This window comes from Leptonotus elevatus, chromosome 1, assembly GCF_054856555.1.
Source record: "Leptonotus elevatus isolate MCC_2025b chromosome 1, RoL_Lele_1.0, whole genome shotgun sequence".
NCBI lineage: Eukaryota > Metazoa > Chordata > Actinopteri > Syngnathiformes > Syngnathidae > Leptonotus > Leptonotus elevatus.
The window spans coordinates 17,699,225-17,709,850 of record NC_141239.1 but is presented as its reverse complement, the minus strand read 5'-3'; positions in this window follow the sequence as shown (position 1 = coordinate 17,709,850).

Genomic DNA, 10,626 nt, shown 5'->3' with positions numbered 1-10,626 from the left:
GGTCATTTTAGTCACGTTTGGCTACTTGATGTTAAATTTAATTTATATGGGTCAATCATAGCTTCCCTAGACCAATAAAAAAGCAAAAAAATATATACTTTCTATTCATGTCGACTGGACTATTTGAATGGCAAACCAGGAGCTGACTTTCTGATGATAGACAGTCGACAGAAACAGGAAGAGACATACTCCAAAATGAGCACAGTGACATATTTTTTAAACATAATGTATGAAACCACTGCACAGTATTAAATATAAATATCAGAAACAAAGAAAAGTAGTGTTCCCTGACTAAGTATTCACTGAATCCATCCATCCATCCATCATCTACCGCTTATCCGGGGTCGTGTCGCGGGGGCAGCAGCTTTAGCAGGGAAGCCCAGACTTCCCTCTCCCCAGCCACTTCAACCAGCTCCTCTGACGGGATCCCAAGGCGTTCCCAGGCTAGCCGAGAGACGCTGTCTCTCCAGCGTGTCCTGGGTCGTCCCCGGGGCCTCCCGCCGGTGGAACATGCCCGGAACACCTCCCCAGGGAGGCGTCCAGGAGGCATCCGAACCAGATGCCCGAGCCACCTCAACTGGTTCCTCTCAACGCGGAGGAGTAGCGGCTCGACACTGAGTCCTTACCGTTTGACCGAGCTTCTCACCCTATCTCTAAGGGAGAGCCCGAGTCTAGGTCAGCAGCACCCCATCTCCACTATACACAGTGTTAATGGCGCACTGCTTTCCTTTCCTGAGATGCCGGATGATGGACCAGAATTTCTTCAAAGCCGTCCAGAAGTCGTTTTCCATGGCCTCACATAAACTCCTGTCATGTCCGAGTTTTTGCCTCAGCGACCGCCAAAGCCGAATTCCGCTTGGCCAGCCGGTACCTGTCAGCAGCCTCCGGAGTCCCACAGGCCAAAAAGGCCCAATAGGACTCCTTCTTCAGCTTGACGGCATCCCTTACCGACAGGCACTAACCACCTTACGGCCACAGCTCCGATCGGTTGCCTCAACAATGGAAGCGCGGAACATTGTCCACTCTGACTCAATTTTCCCTGCTTTCCTCGGGATAAGGGAGAAGTTCTGCTTGAGGTGGGTGTTGAAACTCTTTCTGACAGGGGATTCTGCCAGACGTTCCCAGCAAACCCTCACAATATGTTTGGGTCTGCCCGGTCGGACCAGCATCTTACCCCGCCATCGGAGCCAACACACCACCAGGTGGTGATCAGTTGACAGCTCCGCCCCTCTCTTAACCCGAGTGTCCAACATATACGGCCGCAAACCCGATAACACAACTACTAAAGTTTATCATTGAACTGCAGCCTAGGGTGTCCTGGTGCCAAGTGCACATATGGACACCCTTGTGTTTGAACATGGTGTTCGTTATGGTCAGTCCGTGGCAAGCACAGAAGTCCAATAACAAAACACCGCTCGGGTTCTGATCGGGGGGCCCTTCCTCCTAATCACGCCCCTCCAGATCTCACTGTCATTACCCACGTGAGCGTTGAAGTCCCCCAGCAGAACGAGGGAGTCCCCAGGGGGAGCGCTCTCCAGCACACCCTCCAAGGACTCCAGAAAGGGTGGGTACTCTGAGCTGCTGTTCGGTGCATAAGCACAAACAACAGTCAGGACCTGTCCCCCCACCCGAAGGCGGAGGGAGGCTACCCTCTCATTCACCGGGGTAAACCCCAACGTACAGGCGCCTAGCCGGGGGGCAATGAGTATGCCCACACCTGCTGTGCGCCTCTCACCGTGGGCAACTCCAGAGTGGAAGAGAGTCCAGCCCCTCTCGAGAGGATTGGTACCAGAACCCAAGCTGTGAGGAGGCGATTCCGACTATATCTAGTCGGAACTTGTCAGCCTCGCACACCACCTCAGGCTTCTTGCCTGCCAGAGAGGTGACATTCCATGTCCCCAGGGCAAGCCTTTGGCTGCCACCCAACTCACTGCGCACCCGAACCCTTCGGCCCCTCCCATTGGTGGTGAGCCCATGGGAAGGGGGACCCACGTTGCCTTTTCGGGCTGTGCCCCATGGGTATAGGCCCGGCCACCAGACACTTGCCTTTGAGCCCCACTTCCAAGCCTGGCTCCAGAGGGGGGCCCCGGTGACCCGCGTCCGGGCAAGGGAAACCAAGTTTCAAAGTTTGCATTTATCATTGGGGTCTTTTGAACCATGCTTTGTCTGGTCCCTCACCTCGGATGTACTTATCGAAGGCAGATTTTCTTTCTTCTGTTTAAGGGCATGAACAAACATGAATCACTCTTTGTGCAGTTTATCAAACATAAAGCCACCGTCTATTTTTATTTGCATAAATGTATGCTTTGTCGTTGAATACCAACCATCCTTAAGTGCATCCACTAATGCTGCATTAAGGAGATAATTTAATCGCTGGGAAAGCAGTTTTATGTTTCTTATGGTCTTACCACAAATTACCTTTCCTGTGCACAGATGTTCATGTCTTGTTTTGTGACAGCCTTTTAGTATTCTAGGTCGGCCCCTGTAATGCCCCAGTGTGACTCAAGAATGAAAGGGCATGCACAGGGATGGAGCAAAAATAGCAGCTGGGCCACAGAAGCCAAAGATTTGACAAAGCCTCGGACATATGTGTTTCCTGACCTGAATAACTAAGAGAGCGGCAGCTTGCTCAACCACGCTGACCCCGTACACGTCGGAGAATGCCACTACTTTTCCTCTTTCATCCATTTGCACTTCCATTAGTTGTTGTTTTTTCCCTCCCTTCCCTCATGAGCTGAGCTAAAAACATTGTCTGGAAGCTTGTTTAGCACGTCAAAAAAGAAAAAACAACATTGCATTGTTATACAACACAACAGGGGAACAAATAAATACTATAATTAATTGATTTCAATAACTTCAAGTGCATGTTTAATGTGCTGAAACAGCTGCTCTGTTTGCACATGAAGGTGACAGAGCATTTCCATTTTACGGCAGTTTCCAAACATCTTTTCCTTAACTCGATGAAGCAAATTCTGTAGAAATTGCGTGTGAATGCTGAAATGCTGAATGAAAAAATACAGAAAGGTGGAATCATATTGAATAAGATGGAATGATGTGAAAGATTAGCCTGTACCAGTACGATTGAATCTGGTCACAGTCAAATCAGGCACAGGTAAACATGAGCAAACAGACAGTGGACAGAACCAGCGAAGAGCGGAAATGAGATCAGAAAAGCGACTTGTGGGCCCTTCCTACATTTTTGGACCTATAGTTTTGTTGCCGTAGTCGACAAACAAATATGGCCGACCTACTGCACATGTGCGCCTCAGATCATGTAATCGCATTCTTACCGATGAAGGGTGCATGTAGCGCTTCTTCCAGTTTTATTAGTAGAACCTTATGTCATACATGGTGGCATTTTCGTCCTAGAGACAGAAAATAACATGAAAATGGTGCAGAGAAATCGATCTGTTTAGGTGGCCTTAGCGAGTGGCAACGTAAGATGGCTGCTATTGGCTTCACTTCTACCGAGTAAGCAGCATTGTTATTTTATTCATATATAAATCCAGCATGCCTGGCTCGTGAAAGATATAGAATTATGTCTAATGGTATTGAATGATTCAGAATGATATTAAATGATCTTGAATGATGAAGAATGATCTTGAATGGTAGTTGTGAAAATACATCCATTCAATGTTATTGAATGATATTTAATTACATTGAATTAGGTGAAATGATATTGGTGAAAATGTGCAGTGTGAAAAATGTAAATTTGTGTTTGTGGGGATGCTGAAAATTGTTCCCTATGGCACTGGTTCTCAGGGCCGGTCCTCAAGTACCCCTATCCAGCTTGTTTTCCATGTCTCCCCGGCCAACACAGCTGAAGGTCGTTATCAGGCTTCACGCAGATCTTGCTGATTAGCTGATCGTTTGAAACACACGTGTTGCTTGTGGGAGACATGGAAAACAGACTGGATAGGGGTACTCGAGGACCAGGGTTGAGAACCACTGCCAATGAGAACCGAATGAGCTGAACATTTTGAATGTATATGGCAATGAATTATTGAATGTGTCATTGGAAATGAATGGGTAATTTTTGGGTCAAAAATGTAAAATTATATGGAATGTGAAAATATTTGATGTGGGTGTAATATATCAGATTGAATGGCAAGGTGAATTAGGTTGAATTAGCTCTCAATTTTGAATAGGAACGAAAATTTGTTTTGAGTAGGAACAATACAAGTTCTAACATACACTCATTCTCTCGAAATTTGTGGGGAATTATGTTGGTGAAAAATATACAATACATAGGTGAAATGTGCAATTTTATGATATACGAAAATGTATCCCAAGGTGAATTGATTGAGCTCAACATTTTGAATTTTGAAAGGGTGCGAATTGTGAATGTCTCATAAGAAATTAATAGGGATTAATGGGGTGAAAAATGTTGAACTGTGGGAAAGCTGTGAATATTTGGAGCTAGAAAAGTAGTAGCCCGTAAATTGTGAATTTTTAGAACATGTTGAAGTTGGAATGGTTTGAACCAGTCGAGAAATGTAGAAGTAGTTGAACGATAAAACAATGGTAGAATCAGAAAAAGTAAAATACCATATCAGTGAATGCTTTTAGCATTCACACAATATTCAGTGTGTTACTCCAGTGGTGAATACAATTATGATTTAAAAGACCAAAGCCTCCTCCCCAGCCCCTCTGTCACATTCACAACTTGCTAACATATGTTGCATTTCCATTTTGGAATGACTTTCAGTGGGAAAATGGGGGTGCAGCGCAAGTGTGGCTATGGATCTGCTCAGCACCGCTGTGCTTATCAGCAACAATTTATCCTTTCGCAATAAAAGGTTTCAAGGAAGCAATTACTCAGTAAATCACTCTAAGTGTGGGCCAAACAGCACCGTGGTGCCAACAGAAACACAGCTCCAGAGCTCTTGAGCAAACAAAATGAGATGATGCCAAGCAACAAAAGTCACAGCCACAAATAGAGATGTGTGCATTCTGCCAAAGCGCTTTACATCACATAAAGTGCACTTGAATCTGTCACCGTTTCCCACCCACAATATTTTCTTTCTAACACGGGATGAAATCTCAATGCCATTCCTGGCTTGTCATTACTTTGGCACATTGCATGCTAGCGGGCTCAGCACATTAGCGTTTAGGCAACACTGCTGCCATGTCAGATCTCATGTCATGTTCCTGAACTAAACTCGGTTTCTCGCGCCATTTCCTCTCTGCCGGCCAAGGTTGATTCGGCTTCATGGTTGGGGCGCGAGTGATCAAACCCATACAGCCATCCTAAAGCTCAGCGGAAAGCCAAGGCGAGAAGAGGAAGAGCACGAGGCAGGGGGGGGGGGACGGCAAGAATGAGTCAAATGAGAGATGACAGAGAATTCAAATAAAGACGAAAAAGGCGAGAGGCTGAAGGAACACAGTGCGGAAGAGAGAGGAAGGGGGATTGCTGGATGGTGGAGAGAGGAAGTTGGGGATGTCAGACAAGGAAATCAGGATATAGAGAGAATGAAGGAAGCAAAATAGTGAGGCGAGAAGAAAGAAACTGGGGGCTGGAACTTTTCAATTACAGCCCTCGCAGACAACAAAGACCCAGATTTCAAGAGACTATAACAGTCTGCTGCCCAGAGGGAGACGCTCATTTATCCTCCTTAATTTTTTCTATCTTCTCTCTATACAATTTACAAGTTGGAATATTTAAAGTTCTCCTTTTGTTGCACATGCAAAAGCAGGCTTTCCTGTTTTTACTGTTGTCCTGACTGCTGGAACGAGATAACTAGATACCACGGGAGGCAAATGTTGTTCATTAAAAAAAATTATAATAAATGCTTTCTGGATTATGTATTCAGTTCCTGCGTTTTGTTTGTGAGCTGTTGTAGCTAAGTGAGACAGTCCAGGTGTCTGTCAGTAGAACTGACTGGAACTATAGCTATTTAGACTTGGAAGATGTGACCTCTTGATATTGAATTGACTGCGCTAATTTGAGATAGAGGGCGGGAAAAAAATCATTCCCTGTCTTCCTGAGGGTTCCCTGCCAAATAACATTAACGCCAAAGCGGATCGATGGAAGCAGACTATTGATTGCGCCTCGTCATGGATAACAGACGCGCTTCTCGCAGCCCATTTAACACTGTTTTTCAGGGAAAATGACATGCATAATGACAAGAATGCTGGAAGGATCGAGACAAAGGAGTCTCCTGGCAAACATCAAATTTAAATGGAGCGACAACCTCCGCTTTCGAAATTACCTCTTCTATTGTTGTCAACACTCCGGATCAAACACAAGAGTCTAATTAGAGATTGATTTGCTGTACCTGACACACACACACACACACACACAAACACACGCAGGGCTCTAAGCAGCTATGAGTATGAGTCTCCCGCGATCTGGACATCTGTGATTTATATTCATCTTTGACGTTAAAGTGATGTGTGTTAGAAATTGCACCTGCACAGATTAAAATGACACCTGAATAAGTACTAACACAAATTGAATAAAAGCAAACAAGAAGAGAAGTAAAGGTGCGGAACTAACTGGCACACTATTTCATGCAGTAAGGGCAGGGATGGACTGGGAATGAAATTCGGCCCAGGAAAATATTCGTCCACGGGGGGGGGGAATCCTAGTCGTCAATGGTGGAGGGAACGGCGGCCGACATCCAGCGATCACTATTGTGTGTGTTCGTGAGTGGGAGTGAGCATGGCGGCGTGCAAAATGCGCCGATTAGTATTTATCGATGGGGGGTCGGGAGTTGTGGGATCAGGGCACCGGCCCGAAAACGTACTGGCCGTTCAGGAAACTCCCGAAATTCCCAAAGGCTAATCCGCCCCTGAGTAGGGGTATGCACTGAAATTAGCATTGCACATGTTGGCATATGTATTACTTTTTAAAGGTAACAAATTGTGTGTAATTATAATACAAGAAAAAATGAGTGTACTACACAGTTAGAAGCATGTATTCGACCCAGTTAAATTGGTCCATGGCACAATCTTGTTCTGCTCGTTGACTCAAAAAAACACGAGCAAGAAGTATTACGTCCTTATGTGGTGCTTCTTAAAAATGATGAATATACTTAAATAAAATTTTAGTCAAAATCCATGATTTTATGTCAGAAACGAAAAAAATAAAAGATGTCATTGAATTTTAGGTGTTAGTGGTGTAACCTTCACACACATAAACACACATAAATTCTTGTTTTTCAAGGTTGTGCGCATACAGTAAGTTACAGTGACTTACAATAATACTCAATATACTTTTCAGGAATTAAACCACCTTGTTTTTTATTATGGCAGTACACAATTAAAATTAAAATCAATCCCACCAGCCCCCCCGCTACCCCTTAGCTCCTGCCTGGAGGAGATGGGGGCGTGGACGAGTCAAAACTTGCCCCCACCTATCTCACCGAACTACTCACACCACACACCTCTTCCGGACCCGGTCAGGCCAACCGCACCGTCTGGTCTCGCCCAGGACACGGCTTAAAACGATGGGCGATAGGGCCTTCGAAGCCGCAGCTCCTCGTCTGTGGAACGCCCTCCCGGACTACCTTAGGGCTCCTCAGATGGTGGATGTTTTTAATACTTAAAACCTTCCTTTTTAGAAAGGCGTATCAATTGTGATTTTTATGATTGTTTTATCTTATGTATAGAGTTTTTTAAAATATGATTATGATTCATTGGTCTTATTATGTGTTTTATGTTTACTCACTGTAGCACTTTGGGGGTTTGATGTCAAATATAAAGTGCTTTACAAATAAAATGTATTATTATTATTATTATTATTACAATTTAAGTATTTTCTGAAGTGGTACTTGGTGTGAAAGGTTTGAGAACCACTGAGTGAGTAAAACAGCCGAGAAGTGTTCAAAGCAAACATGGTGAGGAAGCATTTAACTGTTATGCTGCCTGCAAAAGGAATAAACTGCCAACAGAAATTAAATAAGGCCCGAGTGTATATATGCTTAAATCCAGGTTAAAAACATTGCTTTTTTCACCCCATGTCTTTGACTAAGGTATTTTAAACACTTTGAAATCAATTTCACAGTATGGCCTTTTAATAATTTTAGAAACCTACTTTATTTCTTTGCTTTAAAATGTTTTATGTTTTCAATGATTCTGTTTAAATGTAGTCAATGTGCGTTCTTTTAGTAATTTTGGCAAGCTACTGTTATTTTCTCTTCCGAATGTTGTTAGCTGTTGTGTATAAATGCTTTTAGGTGTTGTGTCTTGCTTGTGTGAAGCAGTTGCTTTGTGTACGAAATGTGCTATATAAATAAAGCTGCTTGCCTTGCCTCGAAACCCAACATAGAACAAAACTGTCCTCTGTTGCTAACTGTAATAACAACATGGAAACCTCTACCAAGCTGCAGTATATTTACTACACTTCCTAAAAACGATGAACGAACAAATCATCCTTCATATGGTGAAATAAGACACACTGCGATCAGACACCAAACTGAAGAAGTGTTATTTGGTACTTAAAGTATAAATATCATCAAGCCATTTGGAAGCGTTCCATGACTTTGCCAATTGCATTATATCCTGGTTGGACTCTTTCTCACCACAAGCAAGCATCAGAAGAGTTTGTTTGGAACGCCACAGGGACCAGCTAGAGGGCTGCAGTTGATTTGATCCTTGCCAGAGTTTGATTACTGTGTTCACACCTGATCAAACAACTGCACCAAGGAGGAAAATGAACTGCAGTTTGATTAAAACTTACTAAGCACCTATAGGAGGCATAATTTTTTTTTAAAAAGCACAGCGATAACAAAACCCTCAAAAAGAGTTCAGTCACAAAACCTGAACGCAATTAACGTGTGCTTAGATGTCGCCTTAAAAAAAAAAAAATCTTCATATGAATTTTTGTTTTCAATTAGCAAACAAACATATTCAGGCATTTTAAATAGCACGCTTTCAAATGTTGCAAAGTGGGCGCTTTGTGTGCCCAAGATCTGTGCTTGGGGAGATTATTGGCATTGCAGCTGTAAACACTCTGCCACACAACACTGAAATCAACTTCTCATCAGGCCGGCTGATGGATAAGTCTGACTGACTGGCCAATATAAGAAAAAGAAAACATACAAGCAGCCTGATTGCAATGTGCCAAATAAATAGTTTGGCGGGGGAAGATTAATGCTTCTGTGAGCCAGGCCCTCTCGGCCAAGGACCTCGAGGACCTCAAGAGTATTCTTGTGGAAGGAATGATAAAAATTCACACATTAAAAAAAAAAATCCAAGTTATTGCTTCAAAGGAAGGACTTGGTTTGGCATTCTTGAATTTGCCTATTCACTGATTTATTTATTTATTTGAATTCACCTGTTTGCTGTTCTCATGCCAAGGAACTGTTGAAGTGAGTTGAGGAGTGTCATTTAGACAAAAAAAGTCCTTTATCACCATATTGTGATATCAAAAGGTGTGCCTTAAACCTTATGGGGGGGACATGAATGACTGTAAAACCATGTGAACAGCACTCATTAAAATTATTATAATTTTTTTTAAACAGTATCTAGGCCAAGGGCAGGGCTGGACTCGCCATCTGCCATACAGGGTAGATGCCCGGTGGGCCGGTGTCCTTTGGGGCCGATGTGGTGCTATTAAATTATTATTTTACCCCAAGAGACCGGCCCACAATTTAGGAGCAGCCTAGTCATCCATTTACACTAACATTAACTGTTGTTGCTAATCTTGTCCACTGCACGGTGCACTGACGACCATTTAAATGACATTCAGAAATTTGGCTGCTACTCAGGATCTGCTGCAATTTTTTTTTACTCATTTTCAGATTATATTGCACTTATATATATATATATATATATATATATATATATAATTATTATTTAATTTAATATTTAATTGTTTTTTTAATTAAGAATAATTTTTAATTAAATAATTAATACTTATTAAGAAAACTATTTGCACCCAAATCTTAAAATTATCGTTATTTTTACATTATTAGACCATGGACATACTGGTCTGGCTCACTTTAGATCAAATTCGGGTTTAAGTGGCCCCTGCATCAATATAAATTTGACAGCCCTGACCTTGGCAGTACCTAGGGTTTGTAAATAAATAAGTAAATCACGTTATAGCGCATTTCATGCACAACGTAACTTAACCCCTTCCTTTGCATACTGTAATTAAAACGAAATAAAAAATCTGAACTACAAAATACCTGACTAAAATTACTAAAAGAGCATACAGTGCAAGAACAAGATTTTTGAAGTATTTTTTTTAACTTGGATTTGAAAGCATTCACACTTTACTGGTATGTTTTGAATGTTTATTCAATCAAATTATTCACTCTGATAATATAAAGGATACAAGCAAATCGAGGGACCGTATTATACACAAGTACGGAGAAGAAAAAACCCTTTTTGGGGTTGTGTTTGGGTGCGGGTTATACACAGGTGTGTATTCAACACGGGATTTTACCGCACTTGTGGATTTTTGCGATTGGTGGCAGGGCTGGGTTCACTGTATACGTATTCAGAATGTCATAAAAGCTCCTGTCAGTGTAATGTGAAGCCGTCTCAATACTTTTGCATGTCCCAGCTGTCTCTTCCGCCTTCCTTTGCAAGTGTACTTACTTTACTTTACAATATAATATCTTTAAGCTTTCACATGTCTAAAAGATTTATCAAGTGATGTTGCTGCAAGGAAGG